Source organism: Coptis chinensis, chromosome 8 (genome assembly GCF_015680905.1).
Source record: "Coptis chinensis isolate HL-2020 chromosome 8, ASM1568090v1, whole genome shotgun sequence".
NCBI classification, from domain to species: Eukaryota; Viridiplantae; Streptophyta; class Magnoliopsida; order Ranunculales; family Ranunculaceae; genus Coptis; species Coptis chinensis.
In genome coordinates, this window is record NC_141463.1 from 90,239,699 (window position 1) to 90,249,746 (window position 10,048).

Genomic DNA, 10,048 nt, shown 5'->3' on the forward strand with positions numbered 1-10,048 from the left:
GTTGTGATAGAAGAATAAGTAATAAATCGGAATTGGCTAAACCACTAGCCTTATCACGTTCACACAAATCTCCAACTATTATTTTAGTGAATTTATCTGGATCTCAAAAGCTATCCTTCTTAGCATTTGCTTCCGCAATAATGCAGCCAAATCCTTGTAGGACTTGACTTTTGTAGTACTAGTTGTGCAACATACTTGCTGGTGGTGGTGACCTTTTCGACTACATCATTTACAAATCTTGTCCGTGTGGGCTTGCTTTGACTTATGCTCTTTGCCTTTCTTAGGCTTGTCAGTTTTGGCATGCTTAAACTTGTTGATAAGATCTCAAAATTGTAGTTTTAACCCTTTAATAATATTACATTTAGACCAATTATATGTATTTGAAGAATGCGAAGACGCGTCGTTGCACGCTAGCAAATGAAAAATGGGCGGAAAAATGAAAGGAAATAATTATGTATAATGTAAAATATTACATATTAAATTTGTCTAAATGAAACTTTAATTAAGGGGAAAAAAAACATTTGAATACGTTATTTTTTTTTTTGTTTGATACGATTTTTGCTGCTCTGCCATGCTGCGAATAAATATATTTGAAGATGTATTTAACTGTCTGTAATTTAGTTAGTATGTAATTAGTATTGTATATGCCACAAACTTATTTACCTAAAAAATAGATATTATGTTGAGGAAATTCACCTTTGTGCTGCTAGTTGTGTAATTTTCTTGGCCAGGATTTATATGTGATGGAAGAGCATTGTTGGATTCATATGAGTGTACTACCTGTAAGATATAAAATACTACATCATGTTGTGCAACATAATGTGTATTCTTAACTGAAGAATAAAATATCTAAAGAAAAATGCAAGAAGAATAATCTTTTTCTTATTATTGTCTTCAAAATGATCTAGCGAATCCATTAGCAAATGTTTTTTTGTCGTTGAATATTTTGGTTTGATTAAATAAGTAAGTAGGTTGGATAGAGGAAGAAAATGTTGCTAGCAAAAAAAAACCATTTTTTATTTTAAATTTAGAAACGTTTACATTTAAGTCGGATATAATATGTGGACTGAATTGAATGTATAAATAATAGCTTTCGATAAGATGGCTATGTGGTAAGATTGAATGATTAAAATGATGGAGGATTGAATTTTTTCAATCCATTTGTATGGAGGTGCACAGAAGTAAGAGCAGAGATAGACTGCATGATAATAAAATGAAACAATAAAAAACATGATATTAACTCAAACAATGATTTTGAACAAAATTTGCAGATGTGTGATCAAAGAATCTAGATAGAAACGAGCTGTACGCGCAAAGCGAAGGGACTCATTTCCCCAATATTATCTTAGTTAAAGGATTTGGCCAAAGGGAGAATCTAAAAGCACGGCTGAAATGCATCGTCAGATTAAGCAACAATGGTTATACTACATGGTAGGCAGAAGTTGCACCTGAATCATGAGGGGCCTTCAAAGAAAGTGTTTGTTTACCAATATCATAACAAACACTATTACATGGCGAGCAAATCTAGTAGTGTTTTTTTTTTTTTATCGAACAACTATTTATGTAAATTCTATCACATTACTATTACATGGCGGAGCAAATGTAGTAGACATTAGTAGCATCACTCTTTGCATTTAGAATAAATTCCAAGAACAAAATATCTAATAACCATAAATAATAAAACAATAGTAAGTTTAGGACAATAATAATAACGACATGGTCCAAGCCATTTCCAGGATTCAATCCTATTACCGTTTACATGCTCCAATCTCAAACTACAACATCAGCAGCATAAAGTGCATTGAAAGTTGGCGATAACAGGTCTTTGACCTCATAAATGCGTACTCCATCCTTTGTATAACTATCAACAAACAGATCCCAAGTCAACCCACAAGTACCAAGTAGCTTCTCATGTTCTTCAGTATAAATCTCAGGCCGCAAACCTTCTCCAACTAAAGGTCCTAATAAATCATCCTCCTTCTTGGTTCTCTTTTCACGCGACTTCAGTAGCTAACGGGAGTTGCATTTTGTAACCTGTAAGTCCAGAAAACACCAACGCCTAACTCCATCAGTAGCCCATTTTGTTTCGTTTTTTCTTTTCAATATTTTGAACAAATCTAAAAACACTCATCATAAATTCAAAACAAAACCAAAAAAAAAAAAACGCAATAATTTGGACAGAGTTATTAATTATTCAAACGAAACAAAGAACCCCATCTGCAACCTAAAACCCACAAAACCCCAACGCCCAACACCATCAACAGACCACTTACTTCAATATTTAAACAAAATGAACATACTCCATTGCAAAAACTCATTAAATATTCAAATCAACGCCCAAAGAAAGACAAATAAAGAGAACCCAACAAATTAAAACAAAATGAACAAACCCCCTTGATAAAACAACAAAAAGAAGCAAAAAAACTGAAACTTGGAACAAAAAAAAGTACCTGGAAGACCTTCTAGGTGGAAGAGAAGACTGTAAAGGAGAATAACTTTTTCCATCAAAGACTTTTCTCGGAGATTAAAACTGAACAACAGAGAAAAAATAAAGCGTCTACGGAGAATAAACAATTTCTTTGTATTTCTCGCTCACATTCATTAAAGATTTGGGCATGTTTAGTAGCTATATCAAAGTTTCTTGCAATGAATATTGCGATTCTCGTTTCTCTCGCTCACATTCATTAAGAATCCTCTTTTATATGGCGGACAATGAGCAAATACCGAGCTCACGCGACAACACAAGCCCCAACTTCACATTTGAACTCGTTGTCGAGATTGGAGTCTTATAGAGAGAAGACACCTAGCTATGACCTTTCTTCAATGAAATTTCTCATGATTGCGGTGAACCCGGTGGGAGACAGAAAACTCTTAAAAGGTTTCTTGAGCTCACTTTCCCTTTCCTCCTTTCGAAGAAGTGATGGCTCCTAGATACGGTTTGGCTGAAAATTGTGTGTATGTAAGTTGTGCATTCGAGAAGGGAATCCCATTTTGGTGGATTGGCAAGGCAGGGATCTGTTTTGTGGGCACGCGACTTCGAAGTGACCTTGATGTTGATATCAGAATTGTGGATCGAGCTTTTCACATTGTTTGATCAAGAAGTTCATAAAATAAAGCTCATTAAGAGCTTACGCTTTGCGATTGCAAGGAAGCTCACTTAATCCGGTGATTTTGTTCTCCATATTAGAGGGACTTGCCTTTATCCTCGTATTTTTTTTAGTGTTCTCTTAGCTGTTAACAAAGACAAAACCAAAGGCATTAAAGTGGCAAGATAATTAACCACTCACCGGATAATGAAAAATGACCAAGGTTACCTTTGCCCATCAATATGATACGGATCCCCGACATTTTGGTTGGCAATTAGGAAGTCTACTACGAGTCCAGGTTGTACAATCATAGTAGTTTATACATCTACAATTTTCAACTTAATCAATAAAATTATGTACGGTTTACACTATCTTCAATGTTATCAAATAGAACCTTACCATTATGGTGAGTGACATCATTATTGGCATGAGACTTCGTGCGTGGCTTTTCCGGCTTGTTCAAATTAAAATTACCTCTCCTTCATACATGGATAAGATAATAATCCTTATTCACGAATGTAGTATCCGATCTTCTCCTTCATATATGGGCTCACTGCCATCAGGGCTTGAGGTGTCACTCTTGTGGACGTCCATGTGATCTCTCATTCCACCAGATAAATCAGAATAAGCATCTGTTGCAGAAGTAGCAGAAAAAGCAGTTTTTTCACAATCAGGAGGGGGAGCATAATATTGTTGACTATAGAAATGAATGCCCGCTACTAATTCTGCCTCGGTTTCTGGTAAATCAAAAGGCGTCTAGGAGACAGAGTGAGAAATCAAGGCAGGTTCAGACTTGAATGTTTTTGATGCTATTAGTTAGCGGCTAAACCCAGCTAATGCAGACTTAGGCGCAGTTGCTACTAAAATAGGTGTAGCCAGAACATGGTTCCGATCTCTAAATAGATCTGCTATAGGTTCTCGATCTCGATCAAATGGCTTAGAATCTGTCTCTACATCTGGATCTGTAATAGGATATGGAACTAAATATCGACCTGAAATTGGAAGGGGTGCTCCATAGCTTCAACCGACATCGCTTCTAGACTACATCGGCAATGGATCATTTCCATCATCATAAGGGCTTTTCCGTATGGGGTTGGATCATTGGCCCTGGTGATAGCTCCCGCTTGGCTAGGAGTTCTCACTTAAAGCGGATATTCGAGAAATACAACTGGCCAGTCAAGTTCGTTCTAGGTTTATACATGTTCAGGCAATAGCATGATTCTCATTTGATCAAAATATACACTGTTTACATATCCAACCGTACATGAAAGTATAAAACACCTCATCAAGGAAACCGGTAAGCGATTGTATGGCATTAATGAGAAAAAAATTCAAGGCCAATAGTAGTGCATACCTTGTCGAGTCCGTGGTTGTAAGGGCATACGATTGGGGAGCCACCAATTTCATCTTAACAGACAATCCTCATTTCCAAGTGACTTACGCTTTCCGCATGGCGACTGTAAAATGGAGAAGAATGGACGTAATATGGCTCTGACAACTAAAATTTGGGCAAATAAGCTAAACAAATCATATTAGCAAAAGAAACTAAACGAATTAAAGTAAACAAGATGAGATCATGACCTTGATGTGAAGAACCACTTCCATCCGAAAACATTTTATTTCAATGTCGTTTTGTATTTTCAGCCGCTATAGGGTCACGCGCCTCTAATGTTGATTAAAAGAGCATCTTTAATCTCATCGACACAAATGGTACCGGCTTAGTGACATGTGTAGTGACAAATTGATAAGCAAAACACAAACAGAAGTACCTTATACTACCAAATAATGAGGGGTGCGAATTGTAGTTACCTCCTTTCCATCTTGACCAACTTCCTTAATCTCAGTAAGTGAGTTTAAAATGGAGTCGGGATGATTCGGGATTAACACGAATGCCCTGGTTAAACAATAACACTTAAATCAAATTGCAAGTCAGTCAACAACGTGACTTTATGGTGAGCATGGTCTAAGAAATACCTCATATGCATGTCCATATTTTCGGTATAGAGGGCAACCATATGCATGTCGATATTATTAAGTAAACTAATAGATAACAACCAATAACTACACAAAAGAATTAATTCTATAAACAAAATCAACAATTCATAGATTGATGCTTCCAAATTGAACAAACTTCAACAATTCATAGGGGCTTTTATCCGGTCGCACCCACGATGAACAGTGGGCCATCTGCATCAACTGGCTTTGATTGCCCGCTGCAGACGAGGGACTTAAAGGAGGCGTAGAGAACTCATCCAATGGCTGCAACTCTTCAAACTTCGTAAATGTGACCAACACCCTGATAGTAGGAACCACTGGAATAGCAACCTTAACAGGAAAAGTTCATGGTGGAAGATTTGTAGTAAGAAGTTCTCTTAGACGACGGATTGCCTTGACCTTGGTTGCGAGAAAATCAAGCAAAGGAAGGAGTTCTTCTGTCTGAAGCGGGAAATTGGGTGAAATCCAGAGAATACGTCTCAATCCTCATTTGTACTCGCGGAACAAAGGGTTTTCTTGTATCCCTTCCTCTATGGAGTTCATCCCCCTTCGCAGCAATATATACTGAGTGCCTACCAAAGTACGTTTTACGGGAGGTGAATCCCCAAGGAGATCACTGACCTTCTCCTCCACACAAAGTGAACTTCTAGGAGGAAGCAAATTTTTTTGTGTCTCGGGCTTGGCTTCCGGTTTTCTCCATCCACCAAATAAACACTATGCCGATGAGCAATAAACCCATCAGAAATCCCATTCTCTGGCACTGACTCTGAAGAATCTATCTTAAGGGCAAGCTCCACATCCTCTGTCAACAGATCACCATAATCACTCTCCGTCTCATTGCAAGACGAGAAAAATTCATCGTCTGTGATAGCTACCCGTATAGACTTGATGCTCACAACCACGTTCTGCATATCATAAACTTTAGCTTTCCACTGCATATATATATATATATATATCTTTGCTCATAGCAACTATGCCGATGAGCAATAAACCAATACGAAATCCCATTCTCTGGCATTGACTCTGACGAATCTAAACGAATCTAAACCAATATCATAAACTTAAGCTTTCCACTGGCCAAACCATTTCCGTCTTTTCTTGCCTTCTCCAAGTTAAGTGTGGTAAAAGCACTTCCCGTGTCTGAGACATTGCAGTGACTTATTGTTGAACCTATGCATCTTTACCTTGTGTGAGATTATGGAAAGTGAAGCAGGGAAACAAGGGAAGAGCAGACAATAAACATACCCAATCGATGAAGAACAGATAAAGAAAGTTGATGTCTTAAAGAAAGCATCGTTAAGCGCAAACAAATTGGAAACCAAACTTGTTCCCTAAACACAATTTAAAAGTAAATTAAAAAAAGAATAATCTAACCTCTTCCATGTGGAGAGGGATTTTCAAGATGAAGAAGAGATGTTGCTGAAAGTATCGAAACGGTTGGTTAACTGGAAACTTTGGGCAACAGATTAGAAGACCATACCTATCTGTTCGAGGTGGAAGTTGGGTAAAAAAGTATTGAATGATAAAGGCACTATTCTGTGACTGGAAGGAAAAAAAAATAGAGAAGAAGAAAGTAAGAAATAGAATAAATTTGAAGAAATAAACAAAATTCCTACCTATGCGCTTTAGAGTAGATTTCAATTCATAAATTCAATCAGCAGAGGAATGACAAATTTGTTTTGATTGGAACGACAGAGTTATTTTTGTCTTAAATGGGGAGGGAGCGAAAGAACGGAGAAGACAAACGAAACGGTTTAATTGAAAAACCAAGCGAAGCGGTTCGCTTTTTACAAAGATGTTGAGTTTTATAGGCCTATTTACGGGAGCTAATGGCTAATTTACCCTTCGAACATGATCTGGGAAAAAATTTCGTGGGTGAAACTTTCAGGTACCCTTGTGATTTAAAAGATTGGTCTAAAAACGGTAATACGGGGACTAATAAACGGGGCAAGTTTTCCCATTATATATAAGATAATAAATAAGAGTTAATACTGTTTACGTGCTTTTGTGTATTTCAGGTCTTGGAGTCAAATATGTGAAGAAATATGTCACTTTTGCACTAGAAAGGAACAAATGTTAGTTGTTAAGAAGTTCTATGGTTAAAGCCCAAGTTTCAAGGAGAAAAAACATTTTTAAAGCCCAGTCAAAGTTGAAAAGTCAAAGTCAATGCGGGTAGAAAAAGAGCAGAAAAGTCAATATAACTTCCGTAGGCCGTATCTTTGGACTCAGACCTCAAAATTGGGCCTATTATATGTCAAAACGACCGGCTCGGAAAGAGATTTCTAATGATCTAAGTCTTGACCCAATCAGAGGAGCAGAAGTGAACAAAAAGGCTATTGCAGTAATTTCCAATAGGTAAACCCTTTTTAGACTTAAGTAATTAGGTTTTGGACTTGATTTCATGGCCCAAAACATGGCTCCAAAGCCCATGCACGAAATTGTAACCTAACCCTCTCCTATATAAAGAGGGTTAAGGCTAAAACAAAACTTGGCTACTCCCATATTTAGTTTAGTTGTAAATTAAAGTTCTCTCTCTTTCTCTACTCTCATATTTAGTTTACTTGTAAATTAAAGTTATCTCTCTTCCTCTCTTACTTAGTTTAATTCTTTATCTCTTAGTTAAACCCTAGCCTCTATTAATAAATCCAAGTTCTTATTATTATTTCATTATTGTTTTAATTATGTCTTATTCTTATTATCTTAATTATGATAGTCTAATGAAGCTGAGCTAAACCTCCGTTAGAGGGGTTTGATGAAGCTTGGATGAAGACTTGATGTGTTAGTATAAAATAGTTGTAGTAAGATATTCCGCTCTAGTAGGTAGTGAATTCACCATGAGAATAAGTTTTAAATTGCTTCACATGCTAATTATTAGTTGGTAGAGATTGTCATGAATAATTAGGAATCAATACTTAATATTTATATATTAACATTACAACAAATCTATGCTAGCATATTATGAATTTATCTAAGTGAATTTAAATCCCCTAATCCATTCTTCCTATTAAATATCTATATTTAGTTTCATAGTATAAATTCACATCTATAAATATTACTCTCACCATTGTTCCTTGTATTTGATTATTAGATTCTATTATGTTTTGGTAGTTTAGGAGTGGAACGAATCCTGACTCTTTATATTACTTCATTATTATTTGAGAGTAGGAATATTGATTTAAGCACTTGTTTAGTTGATTGATTATTTGTGTTTACGCATATATAGTTAGTTCACATAAATATGTGTTTATCACTTGTGTTTGTCTTATGCCTTGTTTAGTAATTATCCTAACTGGAGTGACCCCACATAGGGCGTCTTCGCCCTCTTCCCTTTCACTTATTATTATGTGCTTTGACATTATTAGCTTGTGGGAGTGGATTAGTTCTAGTGAGTTGTTGTTCATAGTTTTGAACCAATACGTTATTTTGTTTTTCTTGCTAGAATGAGTGTTTGCATAAGATTTGAAAGATGAACATCATTATTAGCACTGTGATAAGATTGTGAGAGATTAATATTGATATATAGCATATATGAAAAGTTGATAAGGTTTTATCAATTTTAGCAGCTTCAATAATTGGTTCATTAAGATGTGTGTCCATCAAAATTTTGCTTTGGGGATAGGATTTGCAACCCGCCCTTTTCTAAACATCATCATGATTTGGTAAATATTTACCCATGCCGCAATTCGAAACGTTGAGTTGGTGCATGTTCGGGTAAATATGAATATGTGCTCATTCAAAGTTGATACTTTGGAGTAGGGTTATTGACCCTATTCAACATATTCTTAAAGTTAAATACATGTATTAGAAAAAAATTAATCTTTGATATCATAACGTAAGTATCACAAAAAGTGATAGAAATAACATCACATAAAACGTCAAAATAACGATTGTTTTAGCTCGAAAATTAAGTTGTGAATCAAGTTGATAATTTTTGTCCCATAAACATGAATATTTAGATTTATGAGTCTAGTTTAACTAGGCTTTTGAATCATAAAAATATATTGAGTAACAAATAATCTATAACGATTTAAGTACGTGCATGTCAAAACTGTCTAGACAAATCTGGTACATTGGTCTGACTTCATGCATACTTTCGGACCTGTTTGGCTTTTTTTTGAATTTTTTGTAAAACAGAAAAGTTGTAGATCTACGAATCCTCTTTAAAACAAGGTATAAAAAATAAAAAACGGATCGGTATTGAATTTATTACAATGTTTCTACGACAGACTGTCGAAACTAAACAATTGATGCATAATAATCCGAAAATAATACTTCTTTTGCTCATAGTTGTGGGATAAAGACGATTTTAGTGATTAATAATACATCTTCATCATGTTCTTTTAATCATTTCTATAGTATGACATAAACGTAATATTAAAATAATGATTGTTTTAACAAATCATAAAGTATCATATAAAACATTCATAATTGTTTTAACTCCAAAATTAATTTGGAGATCAAGCAAATACTTTTGTCTTATAAACATGTGAAAATTAATTTAAGGTTACATACATTTTGGTCTTAAATTATAGATGTAAAAGAAACTGGTAGAGCATGTTGATAACATGTTGCGACTTAATAATGATGCAAATGAGTGAAGTTCAATATAGGAGAGTAAGAGATGAATTCATATTGTGAGTGTGTCAGATAATGGAGGTTTACCTTTATTTATATATATATATATATATGAGGTAACCTCCTCCAAGATATAGAGCAGAATATGAAACGTATGTTACATTAGGTATAATCTTCATAGATAATTGATATAGCTCATGGTGGGCAACCACATTAGGCCGACCCATAGATTATAACAAATTTAACAATAATCACGCTTATTTGACCTAACCATCAATTACATAAAAGTCAATATCAAGATCGTGTTCCAAAGGGTACAAAGTACAAACTTTGAAATTGGGTACACAATTTTCCACGCTCATTTGTAACCAACAAATGGGCATGAGCCCCCT

General features: G+C 35.2%; 1 pseudogene; it reads right to left on the reverse strand.

Annotated features, from left to right (window-relative positions):
* Positions 1 to 3,596: 3,596 nt before the first annotated feature.
* LOC147484222 (uncharacterized) lies at positions 3,597 to 6,722 on the reverse strand (annotated as a pseudogene).
* Between the last annotated feature and the right edge of the window lie 3,326 nt (positions 6,723 to 10,048).